The sequence below is a fragment of the Sciurus carolinensis genome, chromosome 15, assembly GCF_902686445.1.
Source record: "Sciurus carolinensis chromosome 15, mSciCar1.2, whole genome shotgun sequence".
Classification (NCBI taxonomy): Eukaryota; Metazoa; Chordata; class Mammalia; order Rodentia; family Sciuridae; genus Sciurus; species Sciurus carolinensis.
This window is the reverse complement of record NC_062227.1, coordinates 19,269,308-19,295,512: the sequence shown is the minus strand read 5'-3', so window position 1 is coordinate 19,295,512 and position 26,205 is coordinate 19,269,308. Positions and strand designations below refer to the sequence as shown.

Here is a 26,205-nt window from a genome sequence, read left to right as displayed (position 1 = left end):
GTTGCTTTTCTGAGAAAGTTTCACGAATGAATTTCAATGAAACTTTGCCTATCATCTCACCTCCACATACCCACTATCCTCTGCAGTTGTGGTGATTCCACCATGCACACTTTTTCTGTTATAACCAACTGTTTCAATTTCCATGAATTGAGTTTTACCTATACACGTACTGCTAGCCTGCTACTGAATTGCGTTTTCTCAGCAAATGCACGACTGGATTTCTATGAAACTTTCGTTCTTTTCTATGTTTCTCAATCCCACTCTCCCCCAACATCTGAGCACTCTACCTCCACGATTGTAGACAAGCACCTTATGTATTGCCGTTGCAGTACTCTAACGTGCAGGTTGAATAGGGTTGAAATTGGAGTTGCTTTTCTGAGATAGTTCACGAATGGATTTCAATAAAACTTTGCCTATCATCTCCCCTCCTCATACCCACTTTGCTCCACAGATGTAGTGGTTCCACCATACATGGTGCTTCTGTTTCAACAAACCGTTTCGATTTCCATGAATGGAGCTTTCCCAATGCACACATTGTTAGGCTGCTACTTAATTGCTTTTTCTGAGTAAATGCATGGCTTCATTTCCATGAAATCTTGGTATTTTCTCTATTCCTCATTCCCACTCTGCACCAAATATCTGAGCACTCTACCTCCAGGTTTTCTAAACAAGCCCCTTATGTATTGCTAATGCAGTACTCTAACGTACAGGTTGAATAAGGCTGACATTGAGGTCGCTTTTCTGAGAAAGTTTCTCAAATGGATTTCAATGAAACTTTGCCTGTCATCTCCCCTCCTCATTCCCACTTTGCTCCGCAGATGTGGTGATTCCACCTGCACGGTGCTTCTGTTATAACAAACTGTTTCGATTTCCATGAGTGGAGCTTTCCCTATGCACGCAGTGTTAGGCTGCAACTGCATTGCGTTTTCTGAGCAAATGCACGACTGCATTTCCATGAAACTCTCGGTGTTCTCTCTTTTCCTCATTCCCACTCTGCCCCCAACATCTGAGCACTCTACTCCAGGTTTTCTAGACAAGCCCCTTAGATATTTCGGTTGTAGTACTCAAATGTGCGAGTTGAATAGGGCTGAAATTCAGGTTGCTTTTCTGAGAAAGTTTCACGAATATATTTCAGTGAAACTTTGCCTCTCATCTCCCTTCCTCAGCCCACTTTGCCCTGTAGATATGGTGGTCCCACCATTTACACTGCTCCTGTTACACCTAACTGTATCGGTTGCCATGAATTTAGCTTTTCTTAGGCATGCAGAGATAGGCTGCAAATGATTTGTGTTTTCTGAGCAAATGCACAAATGACTATCCAGGAAACTGTGGGTAATTTCTCTTTTCCTCATTGTGACTCTGCACAGCACATCTGAGCACTCTACATCCAGTCTTTTAGACAAGTCACTTATGTATTTCTGTTGATGTACTCTAATGTGCAGGTTGAATTGGTCTGAAATTGAAGTTGCTTTTCAGAGAAAGTTTCAGGAATGGATTGCAAGGAAACTTTGCCTATCATCTCCCCTCCTCATACCCACGTTGCTCCGCAGAACTGGTGGTTGCATATGTACGCTGCTTCTGTTACAACAAACTGTTTCAATTTCCATGAATTGAGCTTTCCCTATGCACACAGTGTTAGACTGCAACTGATTTGGGTTTTCTTAGCAAATGCAACATTTGAAACACTCGGTATTTTCTCTTTTTCTCATTCCCACATTGTCCCCAACATCTGAGGACTCTACCTCCAGGTTATCTACACAATCCACTTATGTATTGCTGTCCCAGTACTCTAACGTGCAGTTTGAATAGGGCTGAAATTGACATTGATTTTTCTGTGAAAGTTCTCAAATGGATTTCAATGAAACTTTGCGTATCATCTCTCCTTCTCATACCCACGTTGCTCCACAGATCTGGTGGTTCCACCAAGCACGGAGCTTCTGTTATAACAAACTGTTTCGATTTCCATGAATTGAGCTTTCCCTATACACTCAGTGTTAGGCTGCCTCTGAATTGCATTTTCTGAGCCAATGCACGACTGGTTTTCCATGAAACTTGGGTATTTTCTCTTTTCCTCATTCACACTCTTCCCGCAACATCTGAGAGCTCTACCTCCAGGTTTTCTAGACAAGCACATTAAGTGTTGCTTTTGAAGTACTCTAACGACAGGTTGTATAAGGCTGAAAGAGAACTTGCTTTTCTGAGAAAGTTTCACAAATGAATTTAAATGAAACTTTGCCTCTCATCTCTGTTCCTCATACCAACTTTGCTCCACAGATGTGGTGGTTCCATATGCACGCTGCTTCTGTTATAACATACTGTTTCTATTTCCATGAATGGAGCTTTCCCTATGCACACAGTGTTAGGCTGCTACTTAATTTCTTTATCTGAGATAATGCACGACTGGATTTCCATGAAATCTCTGGGTTTTCACTTTTCTTCATTCCCACTCTGCTCCGAATATCTGAGCACTCTACCTCCTGGTTTTCTAAACAAGCTGCTTATGTATTGCTGTTGCAGTACTCTAACGTGCAGGTTGAATAAGGCTAAAACTGAGTTTGCTTTTCTGAGAAAGGTTAACGAACGAAACTCCCCTCTTCATACCCACTTTATGCCAAAGACATGGTGGTTCCACAATTCTTGCTGTTTCTGTTATAACAAACTGTTTCGATTCCCATGAATTGACCTTTCCCTATGCACGCAGAGTTACTATGCAACTGAAGAGTGTTTTCTGCAAATTCAGGACTGTTTTTCGATGAAACTCCGGGTATTTTCTCTTTTCCTCATTCCTCTCTGTCCCCAACATCTAAGTTTTCTTTCTCCAGGTGTTCTAGACAAATCCCTTATTTATAGCTGTTGCAGTACTCTAACGTGAAGATTGAATGGGGGCAGTAATTGAGTTTGCTTTTCTGAGAAAGTATCACAAATGCATTTCAATGAAACTTTGCGTATCATCTCCGCTCCTCATAGTCACATTGCTCTACAGATTTGGTGGTTCTTCCATGTACACAGCTTCTGTTAAAACACACTGTTTAGATTTTTGTGAATTGATCTTTCCATATGCATGCAGAAATACTCTGCAACTGAAGAGCGTTTTCTGAGCAAATGAACGACTGCATTTCCATGAAACTCTGGGTATTTTCTCTATTCCTCATTCCCACTCTGCCCCCAACATCTGAGCACTCTAACTCCAGGTTTTCTAGGCAAGCTCCTTATGTATAGCTCTTGCAGTACTCTAACGTGCAGGTTCAATAGGGCAGACATTGAAGGTGCTTTCCTGAGGAAGTTTCAGGAATGGATTTCAATAAAACTTTGACTATCATCTCCCCTCATCATCTGCAATTAGCTCCCCAGATTTAGGGGTTCCACCCTGCACGCTGCTTCTGTTATAACACACTGTTTCAATTTCCATGAATTGAGCTTTCCCTGTCACGCAGAGTTACTATACAATGGAGGAGCTTTTCTGAGCAAATCACGTTTGGATTTCCATGAAACTCTGGGTATTTTCTCTTTGCCTCATTCCCACTCTGCCCTCAACATCTGAGCACTCTACCTCCAGGTTTTGTAGGCAAGCCCCTTATGTATTGCTATTGCAGTACTCTAACGTGCAGGTTGAATAGGGCAAAAATTGAAGTTGCTTTTCTGAGAACATTTCACGAATGCATTTCAATGAAACTTTGCCTGTCATCTCCCCTTCTCATACCCACATTGCTCCACATACATGGTGGTTTCACAATACTTGCTGCCTCTGTTATAACAAACTGTTTCGATTCCCATGAATTGAGTTTTCCTTATGCACAGAGTTCCAATGCAACTGAAGAGTGTTTTCTGAGCAAATGCACGACTGGATTTCCATTAAACTCTGTGTGTTTTCTCTTTTCCTCATTCTTACTCTGTGGCCAACATCTGAGAACTCTACCTGCATGTTTTCTAGGCAAGCCCCTTATGTATTTTTGTTGCAGTACTCTAACGTGCAGGTTGAATATGGCTGAAACTGAAGTTGCTTTTCTGAGAAAGTTTCACAAATGGATATCAAGGAAACTTTGCCTATCATGTCCCCTCCCCATACCCACTTCGCTCAGCAAATTTGGTGGTTTCATCATGCACGCTGCTTCTTTGATAAGAAACTATTTCGATTTCCATGAATTGAGCTTTCCCTAGGCACGCAGAGTTACTGTGCATCTGAAGAGTTTTCTGAGCAAATGTACGACTGGGTTTCCATGAAACTCTGTGTGTTTTCTATTTTCCTCATTCCCATTCTGCCCTCAACATCTGAGCACTCTACCTCCAGGTTTTCTAGGCAAGCCCCTTATGTATTGCTATTGCAGTACTCTAACGAGCAGGTTGAATAGGGCAAAAATTGAAGTTGCTTTTGTGATAACTTTTCACGAATGGATTTCAATGAAATCCATTAGCATATCATTGTCCCTCCTCATTCCCACTTTGCTCCGCAGAATTGGTGGTTCCACCAAGCATGCTGCTTCTGTTATAACACACTGTTTTGATTTCCATGATTTCAGCTTTCCCTAGGTATGAAGGGTAACTATGCAACAGCAGAGCATTTTCTGAGCAAATGCACGACTGTATTTCCATGAAATTCTGGTATTTTCTATTTTCCTCCTTCCACTCTGCCCTCAATATCTGAGCACTCTAACTCCAAGTTTTGTAGGCAAGCCCTATGTATTGCTGTTGCAGTACTCTATACATGCAGGTTGAATAGAGAAAAAATTGAAGTTGCTTTTCTGAGAAAGTTTCACGAATGCATTTGAATGAAACTTTGCCTATCATCTCCCCTCAACATACATAGTTTGCTCTCCAAATTTGGTGGTTCCATCATGCATGGTGCTTCTGTGATAACAAACTGTTTCAATTTCCATGAATTGAGCTTTCCCCACGCACGTAGAGTTACTATGCAACTGAAGACGGTTTTCTGCAAATGAATGACTGTATTTCAATGGAACGCTGGGTATTTTCTCTTTTCCTCATTCCTCTCTGCCCCCAACATCTGATCCCTCTACCTCCAGTTTTTCTATGCACGCCCTTCATGTTTTGCTTTTGCAGTACTCTAACGTGCAGGTTGCATAGCGGAGAAAATGATGTTGCTTTTCTGAGAAAGATTCACGTATGGATTTCAATGAAACTTTGCATATCATCTCCCCTCCTCATACCCACTTTACTCCACTTATGTGGTGGTTCCACCATGCATGCTGCTTCTGTTTATAGCACACTGTTTCGATTTCCATGATTTGAGTTTTCCCTATGCATACAGAGTTACTATGCACTGAAGAGTGTTTTCTAAGAAAATACACGCCTGTATTTCCATTAAACTCTGGGTATTTTCTCTATTCCTCATTCCCCCTTTGCCCCCAACATCTGAGCACTCTACATTCTGGTTTTCTAGGCCATGCCCCTTATTTATTGATGTTGCACTACTCTAACATGCAGGTTGCATAGGGCAAAAATTGAAGTTGCTTTTCTCAGAATGTTTTACGAATGGATTTCAATGAAACATTGCCTATCATCTCCCCTCCTCATACCCACTTTGCTCCGCTGATTTCGTGGTTCCACCACGCACGCTGCTTCTGTTATAACACACTGTTTCGATTTCCATGAATTGAGCTTTCCCTAGTCACGCAGAGTTACTATACAACTGAAGAGCGTTTTCTGAGCAAATGCACGACTGGATTTCCATGAATCTCTGGCTATTTTCTCCTTTCCTCATTTTCACTCTTTCCACAAATTGTGACCATTCTTCTTCCAGGTTTTTTAGGATTGCCCCTTATGTATTGCTATTGCAGTACTCTAACGTGGAGGTTGAACAGGTCACACATTTTAGTTGCTTTTCTGAGAATGTTTCACGAATGGGTTTTAATGAAGCTTTGCCTATCATGTCCCCTCCTCATAAACACTTTGCCCCGCAGACGTGGTGGTTCCACCATGTTAGCTGCTTCTGTTATAACACACTGTTTCTATTTCCATGAATTGAGCTTTACCTATGCACGCAGAGTTACTATGCAACTAAAGAGCATTTTCTGAGCAAATGCACGAATGGATTTCCATGAAACTCTGGGAATTTTCTCTTCTCCTCTTTCCTACTATTCCCCCCACATGTGAGACTCTACCTCCAGCTTTTCTAGGCATGGCCCTTATGTATTGCTGTTGCAGTACTCTAACTTGCAGATTGAATGGGGCAGAAATTGAAGTTGCTTTTCTGAGAAAGTTTCACGAATGGATTTCAATGAAACTTTGCCTATTATATCCCCTCCTCATACCCACTTTGCTCCAGAGATTTGAGGTTGCCAGCATGCACGCTGCTTCTGTTGTAACAAACTGTTTCGATTTCCATGAATTGAGCTTTCCCTATGCACGCAGAGATACTATACAACTGAAGGGCATTTTCTGAGCAAATGCACGAGTGGAATTAGATGAAACCCTGCGTATTTTCTCTTTTCCTCTTTCCTACTCTGCCCCAACATCTGACACTCTACCTCAAGGTTTCTAGGCAAGTCCCTTATGTATTTCTTTTGCAGTACTCTAACATGCAGGTTGAATAGGACAAAAATTGACGTTGCTTTTCTGAGAAAGTTTCACGAATGGATTTCTATGAAACGTTGTCTATCATCTTCCCTTCTCATTCGCACTTTGCTCCACAGTTGTGGTGGTTCCACCATGCACATTGCTTCTCTTATAATACATGTTTCCATTTCCATTTATTGAGCTTTCCATATGCACGCAGATTTAGGCTGTTATTGAAGAGTGTTTTCTGAGCAAATGCACTTCTGTATTCCCATGAAAGTCTTTGCAATTTCTCTTTTCCTCATTCCCTCTCTTCCCCCAACAACTGAACACTCTACCTCCTTGTTTTCTCAGCAAGCACCTAATGTATTGTTGTTGCAGTACTCTAACTTGCAGGTTGAATAGGACAGGCAGAAATTGAAGTTGCTTTTCTGAGAAAGTTTCACGAATGGATTTCAATGATACTTTGTCTGTCATCTCACCTCCTCATCACCACTTTTCTCTTGATATGTGGTTTCCAAAAAAAAAGTATGCTGCTTCTTTTATAACCAACTGTTTCGATTTCCATGAACTCAGCTTTCCCTACAAGCAGAGTTACTATGCACCTGAAGAGCGTTTTTAAAGCAAATGCACGACTGGATTTCCATAAAACTCTGGGTATTTCCTCTATTCCTCATTTCCATTCTGCCCCCAACATTGAGCACTCTACCTCCAGGTTTTCTAGGCCAGCCCCTTATGTATTGCTGTTGCAGTACTCAATCTTGGAGGTTTAATAGGGCAGAAATTGAACTTCCTTTCTTCAGAAAGTTTCACGAATGTATTTCAATGAAACTTTGCCTATCATGTCCCCTCCTCATTCCCACATTGCTCTGAAAATGTGGGGTTCCACCATGCACCCTGCTTCTGTTATAACAAACTGTTTCAATGTCCATGAATTGAGCTTATGCACCCAGAATTACTATGCAACTGAAGAGCATTTTCTGAGTAAATGCACGAATGTATTTCCTTGAAACTTGGGGATTTTCTCCTTTCCTCATTCCCATTCTGCCCCCAACATCTGACACTCTACGTCCAGGTTATCTAGGCAAGCCACTTATGTATTGCAGTTGCAGTACTCTTACATGCAGATTGAATGGGGCAGAAACTTAAGTTGCTTTTCTGAGAAAGTTTCATGAATGGATTTCAATGAAACGTTGTCTATCATCTCCCCTCTTATCCCCACTTTCCTTCAAGATGTGGTGGTTCCACCATGCACGGTGTATCTGTTATAACAAACTGTTTCGATTTCCATGAATTGGGCTTTCCCTATGCAATCTGTGTAAGGCTGCAACTGAAAAACATTTTCTGAGCAAATGCACGACTGGAATTCCATGAAACTCTGGTTATGTTCTCTTTTTCTCATTCCCACTCTTCCCCCAACGTCCGAGCACTCTACCTCCAGGTTTTCTAGACAAGCTGGTAATGTATTTCTGTTGCAGTACTCCAAAGCGCAGGTTGAATAGGGCTGAAATTGAAGTTGATTTTCTTTTTTTTAATTTTTTTTATTTTTTACATTTTTTTTCATTGTTACCTAAGGGGTACATGTTGTTTCTCTATTTGTACATGGATTCAAGCCATACCTTATGTGTATTCATAAATTTACATATGGTAATGTCGTTTGATTTATTCTGTTATATTTTCCCTTCCCTCCACCCCTCCCACTCCTCCTTTCCCTCTATACAGTCCTCCTTCCTCCATTCTTGCCCCCCTCCCTAACCCTAACTCTAACCCTAACACTGAAACCTCCCACCCCCCAATATGTGTCATCATCCACTTATTAGCGATATCATTTGTCCTTGGTTTTTTAGATTGGCTTATCTCACTTAGCTTGATGTTTGTTGATTCCTTGTAGATCTTCTGTGAAATGTCTACTCACTTCTTTAGCCCATTTCTCGATTGGATTATTTGCATTCTTGGTGTAGAGATTTTGAGTTCTTATAGATTCTGGAGATTAGTGCTCTATCTGAAGTATGATAGGCAAAGATTTTCTCTTACTCTGTAGGCTCTTTCTTCACATTGCTGATAATTTTCTTTGCAGATACAAAGTTTTTAGTTTGAATCTATCCCATTTATTGATTCTTCTTTCTATTTCTTGTGCTATGGGTGTCCTGTTGAGGATGTCTGGTCTAAGCCGACAAGTTGAAGATCTGGACCTACTTTTTCTTCTATAACCTGCAGGGTCTCTGGACTGATTCCAAGGTCCTTAATCCATTTTGAGTTTAGTTTCATGAATAGTGAGAGATACAGGTTTAGTTTCATTCTGTTGCACATGGTTTTCCAGTTTTCCCAGCATGATTTGTTGAAGAGGCTATCTTTTCTCCATTGCATATTTTAGGCCCCTTCGTCTAGTATGAAAAAATTGTATTTATTTGGGTTTTTGTCCGTGTCCTCTATTCTGTACCTTTGATCTATCTTTCCAATTTGGTACCAATACCATGCCATTTTTGTTACTATTGCTTTGTAGTAGAGTTGAAGATCTGCTATTGCGATAACCCCTGCTTCACTCTTTCTACTGAGGATTGCTTTATCTATTCTGTTATTTTTATTCTTCCAGATGAATTTCATAATGGCTTGCTCTCTTTCTGTACGGTACATCATTGGGATTTTAATTGGAGTTGCATTGAATCTGTATAGCACTTTTGTTAGTATGGCCATTTGGACATTATTAATTCTGCCTATCCAAGAACATGGGAGATCTTTCCATCTTCTAAGGTTTTCTTTAATTTCTTTCTTTAGTGTTCTGTAGTTCTCATTGTAGAGGTCTTTCACCTCTTTTGTGAGATTGATTCCCAAGTATTTTATTTTTTTGATGCTATTGTGAATGGGGTAGTTTTCCTAATTTCTCTTTCTGAAGATTCATCACTTATGTATAAAAATGCATTAGATTTATGTGCATTGATCTTACATCCTGCTACTTTACTGAATTCACTTATGAGTTCTAAAAGTTTTCTGGTGGAATTTCCTGGTTCCTCTAAGTATATAATCATATCATCAGCATTAGGGATACTTTGAGTTCTTCTTTTCTTATTCGTATCTCTTTAATTTCTTTGGTCTGTCTAATTGCTCTGGCTAGAGTGTCAAGGATGATATTGAATAGAAGTGGTGAAAGAGGGCATCCCTGCCTTGTTCCAGTTTTTAGGGGGAATGCTTTCAGTTTTTCACCATTTAGAATGATATTAGCCATGGGCTTAGCATAGATGGCCTTTACAATGTTAAGGAATGTTCCCACTATCCCTATTTTTTCAAGTGTTTTGAGCATGAAGGAGTGCTGTATTTTATCATATGCTCTTTCTGCATCTATTGAAATAATCATGTGATTCTTGACTTTAACTCTATTGATATGGTGATTGACACTTATTGATTTCCTGATGTTGAACCAAACTTGCATCCCTGGGATTAAACCCACTTGATAATGGTGCACTACCTTTTCAATTTGTTTTTGTATGCGATTTGCTAAAATTTAGTTGAGAATTTTTGCGTCTATGTTCATTAAGGATATTGGTCTGAAATTTTCGTTCCTCGATGTATCTCTGTCTGGTTTAGGTGTCAGGGTAATATTGGCTTCATAGAATGAGTTTGGGAAGTTTCCCTCCTCTTCTATTTTATGGAATGCTTTGAGAAGTATTGGAATGAGCTCTTCTTTAAAGGTTTTGTAGAACTCGGCTGAGAACCCATCTGGTCCTGGACTTTTCTTTGTTGGTAGGCTTTTGATGATGTCTTCTATTTCATTTCTTGAAATTGGTCTATTTAAATAGTGAACGTCCTCCTCATTCAGTTTTGGAAATTCATATGTCTCTAGAAACCTGCTGATGTCTTCAAAAATTTCTATTTTGTTAGAATATAGATTTTCAAAATAGCTTCTAATTATGTTTTGTATTTCAATCGTGTCTGTTGATATTACCTTGTTCATTCAGAATTTTAGTGATTTGGGTTTTTTCTCTCCTTCTCTTTGTTAGTGTGGCTAAAGGTTTACCAATTTTGTTTATTTTTTCGAAGAACCAACTATTTATTTTGTCAATTTTTTGTATTGTTTCTTTTGTTTCAATTTCGTTGATTTCAGCTCTGAGTTTAACTATTTCCTGTCTTCTACTACTTTTGGTGTTGCTCTCTTCTTTTTCTAGGGCTTTGAGCTGTAGTGTTAGGTCGTTTATTTGTTGAGTTTTACTTCTTTTATTGAATGTGCTCCATGAAATAAATTTTCCTCTAAGTACTGACTTCATAGTGTCCCAAAGATTGTAATATGATGTTTCTTTGTTCTCATTTACCTCTAAGAATTTTTAATTTACTTCCTAATATCCTCTGTTATCCATTCATCATATAATAGCATATTGTCTAATCTCCAGGTGTTGGAGTAGTTTCTGTTTTTTACTCTTTCATTTATTTCTAACTTCAATCCATTATGATCTGATAGAATACAAGGTAGTGTTTCTATCTTCTTGTATTTGCTGACATTAGCTTTGTGGCATAATATATGGTCTATTTTAGAAAAGGATCCATGTGCTGCTGAGGAGAAAGTGTATTCACTCTTGGTTGAATGGTATATTCTATAAATGTCCATTAAGTCTTAATTGTTGATTGTGTTATTGAGATCTATGGTTTCTTTGTTCAATTTTTGTTTAGAAGATCTATCCAGTGGTGAGAGAGGCGTGTTAAAATCACCTAGTATTATTGTGTTACGGTCTATTTGGTTTCTAAAATTGAGAAGGATTTGTTTGACATATATGGATGAGCCACTGTTTGGGGCATAGATGCTTATGATTGTTATGTCTTGCTGATTTATGCTTCCCTTAAACAGTATTAAATGTTCTTCTTTATCCCTTCTGACTACCTTTTGCTTGAAGTCCACATTATCTGAAATGAGGATGGATACCCCAGTTTTTTTGCTGTGTCCATGTGCATGGTATGTTTTTCCCATCCTTTCAACTTTAGTCTCTCAGTATCCCTTTTTTATGAAATGAGTCTCTTGCAAGAATAATATTGTTGGATATATGTTTTTAATCCAATCTTCTAGTCTTTGTCTTTTTATTGATGACTTCAGACCATTAACAATCAGGGTTATTATAAAAATATGGAACGCTTCACGAATTTGCATGTCATCCTTGTGCACGGCTCATGCTCATATACTCTGTACCATTCCAATTTTCGGATATGTGCTGCCGAAGCGAGCACTGAAGTTGCTTTTCTGGGACAGTTTCATGAATGAATTTCAATGAAACTTTTCATATTATCTCTGCTCCTCATACCCTCTATGCTCCAAATATGTGGTAGTGCCAATATACATGGGCTGTCAGTTAGAACAATCTATTTTGATTTCTATGTATTGATCTTTTACTATGCATGCAGAAATAGGCTGCAACCTAAGAGAGTTTTCTGAACAAATGTACGAATTATTTTCAATGAAACTCTGGGTATTTTCTATATTCTGCACCAAACGTCAGAACAGTCTACCTTGATTTTCTACGCAAGACCAGTATGTATTGCTGTTACAGTAGTATAATGGGCAGATTGAATACTGCTGAAATATAAGTTGCATTTCTGAGAAAATTTCACACATGAATTTCAATGAAACTTTGCCTATCATCTCTCCTGCTCATACACACTTGGCTTTGAAGAATTGGTGGTTCCACCTTGAACAGTGGTTCTGTAATCACAATCTGTTTCAGATTCCATGAGTTGAGCTTTTTGTAGCACGCAGGTTTAGGTTGCACCCTAAGAGAGTTTTCTGAGCAAATGCACTAATGGATTTCCATGCTAATCTTGGTATTTTCTCTTTTCCTCATTCCCACTTGACCCCACCATCTGAGCATTCTACCTCCTGGTTTCCTAGGCAATCTCATGATGTATTGCTGTTGCAGTACTCTAAAATGCCGGTTGAATGGTGCTGAAATTGAAGTTACTATTGTGAGAATGTTTCACAAATGGATTTCAATGAAACTGTACCTATCATCGCTTCTCCTATTACCCACTTTCTCCAAAGATATGGTTGTTTTACCATGCATGGTGTTTCTGTTATAACACTCTGTTTCAATTTCCATGAATTGAGGTTTCCCTACACAAGCAGCAATAGGCTACAATCGAAGAGGGTTTTAAGATCAAATGCACAAATAAATTTCCTTTTAACTCTGGTTATTTTCTCTTCTCACCATTCCCACTCTGTCCACAATATCTGAGAATCTACCTCCTGGTGTTCTAGGCAAGCCTCTTATGTACTGCCATTGCAGTGCTCTATTTTGCAGGTTGAATAGAGACAAAATTGAAGTTGCTTTTCTGATAAAGTTTCACAAATGGACTTCAATGACACTTTGCGTATCATCTCTCCTCATCATACACACTTTGCTTTGAAGATGTGATGCTTGCACCATGCACGATGCTTTTGTTATAACATTATGTTTTGATTACCTTGGATTGAGCTTTTACTTTGTACACAGAGATAGGCTGCATCAAAAAGGAGGTTTCTGCACAAACACAAGAATGTATTATCATGAAACTGTGAGTATTTTCTCTTTATCTCATTCCCACTCTGCCCCCAAAATCTGAGAACTCTTCAGGTTTTCTAGGCAAGACCCTTATGTATTGCTGTCCCAGTACTCTAAAGTGCAGGTTGAATAGGGCTGAAATTGAAGTTGCTTTTCTTTTTATTATTTATTATTTTTTTATTGTTAACAAATAGGATACATATTTTTTCTCTATTTGTACATGGAGTCAAGGCATACCATATGTGTAATCATAAATTTACAGAGGGTAATGTTGTTTGATTAATTCTGTTATTTTTCCCTTCCCCCAACCCTCTGACCCCTCTTTTCCCTCTATATAGTCCTTCCTTTCTCCATTCTTACCACCCTCCTTAACCCTAACCCTAAACCCACCCATCCCCCCATTATATGTCCTCATCTGCTTATCAGCGAGATCATTTGTCCTTTAGTTTTTTGAGATTGGCTTATCTCACTTAGCATGATATTCTCCAATTTCATCCATTTGCCTGCAAATACCATAATTTTATCATTCTTCATTGTGAAGTAATATTCCATTGTATATATATATACCACAGTTTCTTTATCCATTCATCAATTGAAGGGCATCTAGGTTGGTTTCAAAATCTGGCTTTGGTGAACTGAGCAGCAAAAATCATTGATGTGGATGCATCTCTGTAGTATGCTGATTTTAAGTACTTTCGGTATAGGCCAAGGTGTTGGATACCTGGGTCAAATGGTGGTTCCATTCCAAGATTTCTGAGGAATCTCCATACTGCTTTCCAGAGTGGCTGCACTAATTTGCAGCCGCACCAGCAATGTATGAGTGTACCTTCTCCCCACATCCTCGCCAACACCTATTGTTGCTTGTGTTCTTGATAATCGCCATTCTAATTGGGGTGAGATGGAATCTTAGTGTAGTTTTGATTTGCATTTCTCTTATTACTAGAGATATTGAACATTTTTTCATGAATCTGTTGATTGCTTGTACATCTTCTTCTGTGAAGTGTCTATTCATTTCCTTAGCCCATTTGTTGATTGGATTATTTGTATTCTTGATGTAGAGTTTTTGAGTTCTTTATATATTCTGGAAATTAATGCTGTATCTGAAGTATGAGTGGCAAAGATATTCTCCCACTCTGTAGGCTCTCTCTTCACATTGATGATAGTTTCCTTTGCTGAGAGAAAGCTTTTTAGTTTGAGTCTATCCCAGTTATTGATTCTTGCTTTTATTTCCTCTGCTATGGGAGTCCTGTTAAGGAAGTCTGATCCTAAACCAACAAGTTGAAGGTTTGGAACTGCATTTTCCTCTATAAGATGCAGGGTCTCTGGTCTGATTACAAGGTCCTTGATCCACTATGAATTGAGTTTTGTGCAGGGTGAGAGATAGGGGTTTACTTTCATTCTGTTGCATATGGATTTTCAGTTTTCCCAGCATCATTTGTTGAAGAGGCTATCTTTTCTCCATTACATATTTTTGGCCCCTTTGTCTAGTATGAGAAAATTCTATTTATTTGGGTTTGTGTCCATGTCCTCTATTCTGTACCTTTGATCTAACTGTCTATTTTCATACCAATACCATGTCATTTTTGTTACTATTGCTTTGTAATACAGTTGAAGATCTGGTATTGCGATACCCCCTGCTTCACTCTTTCTACTGAGGATCGCTTTAACTATTATGTGTTTTTTATTCTTCCAGATGAATTTCATAATTGCTTGCTCTATTTCTGTAAAGTACATCATTGGGATTTTAATTGGAATTGCATTGAATCTGTATAGCACTTTTGGTAGTATGGCCATTTGGACAATATTAATTCTTCCTGTCCAAGAACATGGGAGATCTTTCCATCTTCTAAGGTTTTCTGTAATTTCTTTCTTTAGTGTTCTGTAGTTCTCATTGTAGAAGTCTTTCACCTCTTCTGTGAGATTGATTCCCAAGTATTTTATTTTTTTTGAGGCTATTGTGAATGGGGTAGTTTTCCTAATTTTTCTTTCTGAAGATTCATCACTTATGTATAAAAATGCATTGGATTTATGAGCATTGATCTTGTAACCTGCTAATTTACTGAATTCACTTATGAGTTCTAAAAGTTTTCTGGTTCAATGTCCAGGTTCCTCTAAATAAATAATCATGTCATTGGTGAACAGTCATAGTTTGACTTCTTCTTTTCCAATTTGTATTCCTTTAATTTCTTTGATTTGTCTGATTGCTCTGGCTAGAGCCTCAAGGATGATGTTGAATAGAAGTGGTGAAAGAGGGCATCCCTGCCTTGTTTAAGTTTTCAGGGGAAATGCTTTCAGTTTTTTGCCATTTAGAATGATAATGGCCATGGACTTAGCGTAGATGGCCTTTAAAATGTTAAGGAATGTTCCCACTACCCCAATTTTTTCTAGTGTTTTGAGCATGGAGGGATGCTGTATTTTATTGAATGCTTTTTCTGCATCTATTGAAATAATCATGTGATTCTTAACTTTAAGTCTGTTGATATGGTGAATTACATTTATTGATTTCCTTATGTTGAACCAACCTTGCATCCCTGGGATAAAACACACTTGATCATGGTGCACTATATTTTTAATATATTTTTGTATGCAATTTGCTAAAATTTTGTTGAGAATTTTTGGGTCGATGTTCATTAAGGATATTTGTCTAAAATTTTCTTTCCTCGATGTGTCTCTGTCTGGTTTAGGTATCAGGGTGATATTGGCTTCATAGAATGAGTTTGGGAGGGTTCCCTCCTCTTCTATTTCATGTCATAATTTGAGGAGTATTGGAATGAGCTCTTCTTTAAAGATTTTGTAGAATTCGACTGAGAACACATCTGGTCCTAGACTTTTCTTTGTTGGTAGGCTTTTGATGACTTCTTCTATTCCATTGCTTGAAATTGATTTATTTAAGTTTTGTATGTCCTCCTCGTTCAGTTTAGGTAATTCATATGTCTCTAGAAACTTGTTGATGTCTTTGAGATTTTCTGATTTGTTGGAGTATAGGTTTTCAAAATAACTTCTAATTATATTTTGTTTTTCACTCCTGTCTGTTGTGATATTTCCTTGTTCATTCTGAATTTTAGTACTTTGAGTTTTCTCCCTCTTTCTCTTTGTTATTGTGGCTAAGGGTATATCAATTTTTTTTTCAAAGATCCAACTATTTATTTTGTTGATTTTTCCAATTGTTTCTTTTGTTTCAATTTCATTGATTTCAGCTCTGATTTTAACTATTTCCTGTCTTCTACTACTTTTGGTGTTGGTCTGCTCTTCTTTTTCGAGGGCTTTGAGCTGTAGTGTTAAGTCATTTATTTGTTGATTTCTCCTTCTTTTGTTGAATGCGCCCCATATTAAATCTTCCTCTAAGTACTGCTTTCATAGTGTCCCAGAAAATTTGATATGATGTGCCTTTGTTCTCGTTTACTTTGAAGTAATTTTTTATTTCCCTCCTGATGTCTTCCATTATCATATAATAGTGTATTATTTAATCTCAAGGTATTAGAGAAGTTTCTGTTTTTTATTCTGTCATTTATTTCTAATTTCATTTCATTATGATCTGATAGACTACAAGGTAGTATTTCTATCTTCTTGTATTTGTTAACAGTAGCTTTGTGACATAAAATATGGTCTATTTTAGAGAAGGATCCATGTGCTGCTGAGAAGAAATTGTATTCATTCGTTGTTGGATGGTATATTCTATATATGTCAGTTAAGTCTAAATTGTTGATTGTATTATTGAGATCTATGGTTTCTTTATTCAATTTTTGTTTGGAAGATCTATCCAGTGGTGAGAGAGGAGTGTTAATATCACCTAGTATTATTGTGTTGTGGTCTATTTGATTTCTGTAATTGAGAAGGAGTTGTTTTACATACATGGATGAGCCAATGTTCGGGGCATAGATATTTATGATTGTTATGTCTTGCTGATTTATGCTTTCCTTAAGCAGTATTAAATGTCCTTTTTTATCCCTTCTGACTAGCTTTGTCTTGAAGCCCAGGTTATCTGAAATGAGGATGGATACTCCACCTTTTTTGCTGTGTCTGTGTGCATGGTATGTTTTTTCCCATCCTTTCACCTTTAGTCTATGGGTATCTCTTTCTATGAGATGAGTCTCTTGCAGGCAGCATATTTTTGGATTTTTCTTTTTAATACAATCTGCCAGTCTGTGTCTTTTGATTGATGAGTTCAAGCCATTAACATTCAGGGTTATATTGTGATATGATTTGTATTCCCAGTCATTTGACTCATATTTGTTTTTGACATGATTTGGTTTCTCCTTTATTTGGCTATTCCTTTAGGCTAGTTCCTCCCATTGCTGATTTGCATCATTGTTTTTCATCTCTTCCTCATGGAATATTTTGCTGAGAATGTTCTGCAATGCTGGCTTTCTTTTTGTAAATTCCTTTAGCTTTTGTTTATCATGGAAGGATTTTATTTTGTTGTCAAATCTGAAAGTAAGTTTTGCTGGGTATAAGATTCTTGGTTGGCATCCATTTATTTTCAGGGCTTGGTAAATGTTCCAGGCCCTTATAGCTTTTAGGGTTTGGATTGAAAAATCTGCTGATATTCTTATTGGTTTCCCTCTGAATGTAATTTGATTCTTTTCTCTCACGGCCTTAAAATTCTGTCTTTATTTTGTGTGTTAGGTATTTTCATAATAATGTGCCTTGGTGTGGGTCTGTTGTAATTATGTATACTTGGAGTCCTAGAAGCCTCTTGTACTTGGAAAGTGGTTTTCCAAATGGAAATGGTTTTCCATTTCATTCTTGAGATTTGGAAAATTTTCTGATATTATTTCATTGAATAGATTGTTCATTCCTTTGGTTTGTTTCTCTAAGCCTTCCTCAATCCCAATAATTCTTAAATTTGGCATTTTCATGATATCCCATAGTTCTTGGAGATTCTGTTCATGATTTCTTACCATCTTCTCTGTTTGGTCAACTTGGTTTTGAAGATTAATTATTTTGTTCATTGTCTGAGGTTCTGTGTTCCCTGTGTTCTATCCTATTGGTTATGCTTTCTATGGAGTTTTAACTTGGTTTATTGTTTCCTTCATTTCAAGAATTTCTGTTTGTGTTTTTTTTTTCAGTATCTCTAACTCTTTATTGAAATGAACTCTTGCTTCCCGAATTTGCTCTTTTAACTGTTGATTGGTGTGATCATTTAATGTCTGTATTTGCTCTTCATCTCCTCCTACAATGCCTGCATTTGCTCTTTCATCTCCTCATTTGCTTTCCTGATTATTTTAATTATGTACGTTCTGGACTCCCTTTCTGACATTTCTTCTGCTGTCCTGTCATTGGGTTTTATTGATATAGTATCTAGGTTTGTTTGGGACATTTTCTTCCTTTTTTTTCTCATATTGGTTATATGTCAGTGGGACTCTGAATAGTGTAGATTTCCTCTATTGGCTTATAGTGTCCCTGTAGATTTCCAGTATATCACCTCCTAGCTGTCAGTAGCCTGAAGTCTTGGAGGAACTTGATAATGCAGTGCTTCTGAAGAAAGCTGCCCCTTGCCCACTACTGGTTCCAGGGCTTGGAGCTGGCTCTGTGGGAAAAGGCTCTCACTGGGCGGTCTGCTGTGAGAAGCTGGCCGTGAAAGAGCATGGCTCTATTTTAGTCTTTGTCTCTCACTTCCTCCCCTTCTTGAATCCTGGGTTCTGGAGTGAATGGATACACAGTCACCGTCTAGTCTGCCATTTCGGATCACCCTGTGGAAAGAGCCTGTGGCCATAGGGTGCAGGGCCACCTGGAGATGTCTCCGACAGGCCTGTTCTGGTCCCAGAGGCTTCCTGCAGGTCGGAGCTCTATGCTGGCTCCGGGTCGTGAGGTAGGCTCTGTGTAGAAAGTCTCTAACTGGGCGGTCTGCTCTGAGAAGCTAGTTTGAAAGGTGCCACCAGCCAGAGGGAGCAGGACTGCTTGGCAAAGTCCCTGGCTGCCCTGTCCTGGTCCCTGAAGCTGCCTGTGGGCCGGAGCTTGCCATTGAATCTGGGACTTGGAGCTGGTTCTGTGCAGAAATGTTCTCAATGGGGGCCTGCTCCAAGAAGCTAGCTGTGTGGGAGGAGCCCACTGCCAGAAGGAGCAGGGGTACCTGGGGAAGACTCTAGCTGCCCTGCCTTGCTCTGATAAGCCACCCCTATTTGGGCCTGCCTCCCACCCAAGATTCACCCAGTGGAGGAGACTCACCTGTGGCTATAATTTAGTCTGAGTCACTCAGGGCCTCCCCTTTTTGAATCCTGGGATCTGGAGGGAAAGTAGATGCAGTCACCCTCTAGTCCTCCATTGTGGATCGCCCTGTTGAAGGTGCCTTTCTGAGAAAGTTTCATGAATGGATTTAAATGAAACATTGCCTGTCATCTCCATTCCTCATACCCACTTTGCTCTGAAGATGTGGTGATTCCACCATGAACAGTGCTTCTGTTATAACAAACTGTTTCCATTACCATGAAATGAGCTTTCCTTTGCATGCAGTGTTAGGCTGCAACTGAAGACGGTTTTCTGACCAAATGCACGAATGGGTTTCCATGAAACTGTGGGTATTTTCTCTTTTAATCATTCCCACTCTGCCCTCAACATCTGAACACTCTACCTCCAGGTTTTTTAGGAAAGCACTGATATGAATTCCTTTTGAAGTACTCTAACGTGCAGGTTGAATAGGTTTGAAATTGAAGTTGCTTTTCTGAGAAAGTTTCATGGATGGATTTTAATGGAACTTTGCCTATCATCTCTCTTTCTCATACTCACGTTCCTCTGAAGATGTGCAGTTACACCATGCACGGTGCTGCTGTGGTAGCAGTCTGTTTCGATTTCCATGAATTGAGCTTTCCCTATGCACGCAGTGTTACACTGCAACTGACGAGCATTTTCTGAGAAAACACACGTTGGATTTCAGCAAACTCTGTTTTTTTTTTCTCTTTTCCTCAACTCCCACTCTGCCCCCAACATCTGAGCACCTACCTCTATATTTTCTATTCAAGCCCCTTATGTATTTTTGTTGCAGTCCTCTAACGTGCAGGTTGAGTAGGGCTTCAAAAGAAGTTGCTTTTCTGAGAAAGTTTCAAGAATGAATTTCAATAAAACTTTGCCTATCATCTTTCCTTCTCATCCTTTCTTTGATTAGAGGATGTGGTAGTTCCAACGTGCTTGGTGTTTCAGTTATAACAATCTGTTTTGATGTCCGTGAATTGACGTATCCCTGGGCACGCAGAGTTAGGTTGCAACTGAGAAGTGATTTCAGAGCAAATGCTCGATTTGATATCGATGTAACTCTGGCTATTTTATCTTTCTATCATTCCCACTCTGAGGCCAATATCTGACCACTTTTACTCCAGGTATTCTAGGCAAGCCTCTTAAGTGTTGCTGTTGCAGTACTCTAAAGTGCAGGTTGAATAGGGATGAAAATGAAGTTGCTTTTCTGAGAAAATTTCTTGAATGGATTTCAATGAAACTTTCCCTGTAATAGATCCTTTGCATACCCACATTGCTACAAAGATGTGGTGGTTCCACCATGCACGGTGTTTCAGCTATAACAACCTGTTTCGATTTCCATGGAGTGAGCTATTCTTGGGCACACAGAGGTAGGCTGCAACTAAAGAGCGTTTTCTGAGCAAATGAACAGCTGGATTTCCATGAATCCCTGCCTATTTTCTCTTTTTATCATTTGCACTCTGCCCCCACCATCTGAGCAATCTAGCTCCGGATTTTCTGGGCAAGCCCCTTATGTATTGGTGTCGCAGTATTTTAACGTGCAGGCTGAGTAGGTCTGAAAATGAAATAGCTTTTCTGAGAAAGTTTTCCAAATGGATTTCAATGAAAGTTTGCCTATCATCTCCCCCCCTCATTCCCACTTTGCTCTGCAGATGTGTTGGTTCCACCATGCATGGTGCTTCTGTTATAATAAACTGTTTCGATTTCCACGAATTAAGCTTTTTTCTATGCCTGCAGTGTTAGGCTGCAACTGAAGAGAGTTTTCTGAGAAATTGCACGACTTGATTTCCAAGAAACTTTGGGTATTTTCTCTTTTCCTCATTCCCTCTCTGCCCCCAATATCCTGAGCACTCCACTTACAGCTTTTCTAGGCAAGTCCCTTATGTATTTCTGTTGCAGTACTACAACATGCAGGTTGAATTGAACTGAAATTGAAATGACTTTTCTGAGAAAATTCACGAATGTATTTCAAGGAAAATTTTCTATCATCACACCTCCTTCTTCCCTCTTTGCTCTGAAGATGTGGTGGTTCCACCATGCACAGTGCTGCTGTGATAAAAATTGGTTTTGATTTCCCTGAATTGAGCTTTCCCTATGTGCACAGACTTAGGCTGCTACTTAAGAGCGTTTTCTGAACAAATGCACGACTGGATTTCCATGAAAGTCTAGCTATTATCTCTTTTCCTCGTTCCCACTCTGCCCCCAACATCTGAGCACTCTACCTCAAGTTTTTCAAGGCAAGCCCTTTATGTATTGCTGTTGCAGTACTCGAACGTGGAGGTTGAATAGCATGAAATTGAATTTGCTTTTCTTAGAAAGTTTCACGAATGGATATCAAGAAACTTTGCCTATCATCTCTCCCCTCATATCCACTTTACTCCAAAGATGTGGTGATTCCACCATGCACCATGCTTCTGTGATAACAGTCTGCTTCGATTTCCTTGCATTGAGCTTTCCCTATGCACGCAGAGTTAGGCTGGAACTGAAGAGCGTATTCTGAGCAAATGCACGACTGGATTTCCATGAAACTCGCTATTTTCTATGTTCATCATTCACAGTCTGCCCCAAACATCTGAGTATTCTACATCCCGGTTTTTTATTCAAGCCCCTTACGTATTACTTTTGAAATACTCTAACGTGCAGGTTGAGTAGGGCTGAAAATGAATTTGCTTTTCGGAGAAACTTTCACAAATTGATTTCAATAAAACTTTGCCCATCATCTGCACTCCTCATACCCACTTTGCCTCACAGAAATGGTGGTTCAACCATGCACGGTGCTTCTGTTATTACAAACTGTTTTGATTTCAATGAATTGAATTTTCGCTAGCATGCACTGTTAGGCTGCAACTGAATAGCGTTTTCTGAGCAACTGCATGACTGGATTTCCATGAAACTCTGCGCATTTCCTCAATCCCACTCTGCTGCCAACATCTGAGCACTCTACCACTATGTTTTCTATTCAAGCCCCTTATGCACATGTGTTGCAGTATTCTAATGTGAAGGTTGACTAGGGCTGAAAATGAAGTTGCTTTTCTGAGAAAGTTTCACAAATAGATTTCAATAAAACTGTGCCTATCACCTGCACTCCTCATACCCACTTTGATCCGCAGATGTGGTGGTTCAACCATGCACAGTGGTTCTCTTATAACAAACTGTTTCATTTCCATGAATTTACCTTTCCCTATGCACGCAAAATTAGGCTGCAACTGAAGAGCTCGTTCTGAGCAAATGCACGATTGGATCTCCATGAAACTCTGGCTATCTTCTCTTTTCCTCATTCCCACTCTTCCCCAAACATCTGAGCACTCTACTTCCAGGTTTTCTAGGAAAGCCCCTTATGCATTACTGTTGCAGTACTCTAACATGCAGGTTGAATGGGTTTGAAATTGAAGTTGCTTTTCTGAGAAAGTTCACAGATGGTTTTTAATGGAACTTTGCCTATCATCTCTCCTTCTCATACTCACGTTCCTCTGAAGATGTGTGGGTTCAACATGCACGGTGCTGCTGTGGTAACAATCTGTTTCGATTTCCATGAATTGAGCTTTCCCTATACATGCAGTGTTATGGTGCAACTGACGAGCATTTTCTGAGCAAACACACGACTGAATTTCCAGGAAACTCTGTTTTTTTTCTCTTTTCTTCACTCCCACTCTGCCCCCAACATGTGAGTACTCTAACTCCAGGTTTTCTAGGCAAGCCCCCTATGTATTTGTGTTGCAGTCCTCTAATGTGCAGGTTGAATAGCGTGAAATTGAAGTTGCTTTTCTGAGAAAGATTCACAAATGTATATCAATGAAACTTTGCCTATCATCTCTCCTCCTCTTACCCACTTTACTCCGAAAATGTGATGGTTCCATCATGCACTGTGCTGCTATGATAACATTCTGCTTGGATTTCCTTGCATTGAGCTTTCCCTATGCACGCAGAGTTAGGTTGGAACTGAAGAGCGTTTTCTGAGCAAATGCACGAGTGGATATCCATGAAACTCTGAATATTTTCTCTTTTCCTCATTCCCACTCTGCCCCCAACATCTGAGTACTCTACCCCCAGGTTTTTTATTCAAGCCCCTTATGTATTATTTTTGAAGTACTCTTTCGTGCAGGTAGAGTAAGGCTGAAAATTAATTTGCCTTTCTGAGAAACTTTCACGAATTGATTTCAATAAACTTTGCCTATCATCTGCCCTCCTCATATGCACTTTGCCTCGCAGATGTGGTGGTTCCCCTATGCACGGTGCTTCTGTTATAACAAACTGTTTGGATTTCAATGAATTGAGCTTTCCCTATGCACACAGTGTTAGGTTTCAACTGAAGAGCATTTTCTGAGCAAATGCATGACTCGATTTCCATGAAACTTTGGGTATTTTCTCTTTTCCTCACATCTACTCTGCCCCCCACTTCTTAGCACTCTTCCTCTAGATTTTCTCCATAAGCCCCTTATTTATTGCTGTTGTAGTTCTCTAACGTGCATGTTTAATAAGGCTGAAAATGAAGTTGCTTTTCTGAGAAAATTTCACGAATGAATTTCAATGAAACTTTGCCTATCATCTCTACTCCTCATACCCACCTTTCTCTCAACTTGCAGTGGTTCCACCATGCACGGTGCTTCTCTTTAACAATCTATTTTGAATTCCATGAATTGAGATTTCCCATGCACGCATATTTATACTGCAACCTTAGAGAGTGTTCAGAGAAAATGCCCGAATTGTTTTCAGTGAAATGCCAGGTTTCCTCATTCCACCTCTGCTCCCTACATCATAGCATTCTACCATCAGTTTTATAGGCTAGCATCTTATATATTGCTGTTGCAATACTCAAAATTGCAGGTTGAATGGAGCTGAAATTGAAGTTGCTTTTCAGAGAAATTTTCACCAATGGATTTCAATGTTTCAATGCCTGTCATCTCTCCTCCTCATACCCATTTTGTTCCGATGATGTGGTGGCTCCACCCTGCATTAGGTTTCTGTGATAACATTCTGTTTTGAATTCCATGAATTGAACTTTCCCTGTGCACCCAGATGTAGGCTGCAATTTAAGACAGTTTTTGAGCAAATGCACGAATTGATTTCCATGAGACACTGGGTATTTTCTCTTTTCCTCATTCCCACTCTGCCCCCAGCGTCTGAACATTCTACATGTAGGTTTTTTTGGCAAGCCCTTAGGTATTACTTTTGCAGTACTCTTACGTGCAGTTGGAATAATTCTGAAATTTGTGTTGCTTTTCTGAGAATGTTTTACTATTGAATTTCAATGAAACTCTACCTATTATCTCTTCTCCTCATTGCCACTTTGTTTCAAAGTTGTAGTGGTTCCACCATGCACACTTATTGTGTTATAAAAATCTGTTTTGAATTCCATGAATTGAGTTTCTTCTATACACCCAGCTTTAGTCTGCATCCTAAGGGACTTTTCTGATCAAATGCACAAAGAGATTTCCATGTAACTCTGGGTATTTTCTCCTTACACCAACCAACTCTGTCCTCAAATTCTGAGATTTCTACCTCCATGTTTTCTATGCAAGCCCCTTTGAATTTCTGTTGCAGTACTCTAAAGTGCAGGTTGAATAGGGCTGAAATTGAAGGTGCTGCTTTTTTAAATTTTATTTGTTTTATTTTACTGCATCTTCTTGATATTCATTAAAATCTCTCAATACACTAACTGGAATATTCAAACTTTGAAAAATTTACAATCATATTTTTTAAGTGTCTTGTGAGATTTATTTATTTTATTTTTTTATTGTAAACAATTGGAATACATGTTGTTTCTCAGTGTGTACATGGAGTAAAGGCAAACCATTTGTGTAATCATAAATTTACATAGGGTAATGTTGACTATTCTTTTATTTTTCCAATCCCCCCACTCCTCCCACCCCTCTTTTCCCTCTATACAGTCCTTCCTTCCTCCATTCTTGTCACCCTCCTTAACCCTAACCCTAAACCTAACCCTGACCCTAACGCTAACCCCTCAGAACCCCTATTATATGTCATCTTCTGCTTATCAGTGAGATCATTCATCCTTTGGTTTTTTGAGATTGGCTTATCTCACTTAGCATGATATTCTCCAATTTCATCCATTTGCCTGCAAGTGCCATAATTTTTTCATTCTTATGGTGGAGTAATATTCCATTGTGTATATATACCAAAGTTTCTTTATCCATTCACCAATCAAAGGACATCTAATTTGGTTCCACAATCTGGTATGGTGAATTGAGCAGCAATGAACATTGATGTGACTGTATCTCTGTAGTATGCTAATTTTAAGTCCTTTGCTTATAGGCCAAGGAGTGGGATAGCTGGGTCAAATGGTGGTTCCATTCCAAGCTTTCTAAGGAATCTCCACACTGGCTTTCCAGAGTGGATGCACTAATTTGCAACTCCTCCAGAATTGTATGAGTGTACCTTTTTCCCCACATCCTTGCCAACACCTATTGTTGCTTGTGTTCTTGATAATCACCATTCTAATTGGGGTGAGATGGAATCTTAGCATAGTTTTGATTTGCATTTCTCTTATTACTAGAGATGTTGAACATTTTTCCATATGTTTGTTGATTGATTGTAGATCTTCTTCTTTGAAGTGTCTATTCATTTCCTTAGCCCATTTGTTGATTGGATTATTTGCATTCTTGGTGTAGAGTTTTTTGAGTTCTTTATACACTCTGGAAATTAGCGCTCTATCTGAAGTATGAGTGGCAAAAATATTCTCCCACTCTATAGGCTCTCTCTTCACATTGTTGATAGTTTCCTTTGCAGAGAGAAAGTTTTTTAGTTTGAATCTATCCCAGTTGTTGATTCTTGCTTTTATTTCTTGTGCTATGGGTGTCCTGTTAAGGAAGTCTCCGCCTAAGCCAACTTGTTGAAGATTTGGACCTACTTTTTCTTCTATAAGATCAAGGATTTCTGGTGTGATTCTGAGGTTCTTGATCCATTTTGATATTAGTTTTCTGCATGATGAGAGATAAGGGTTTAATTTTATTCTGTTGCATATGGTTTT

General features: G+C 39.0%; 1 non-coding gene across 1 annotated transcript; it reads right to left on the bottom strand.

Moving 5' to 3' along the window:
- Nucleotides 1-11,614: 11,614 nt before the first annotated feature.
- Nucleotides 11,615-11,721, bottom strand: LOC124965894 (U6 spliceosomal RNA). The gene has a single exon (XR_007105277.1). It is a non-coding gene; the product is annotated as a U6 spliceosomal RNA (small nuclear RNA).
- Between the last annotated feature and the right edge of the window lie 14,484 nt (nt 11,722-26,205).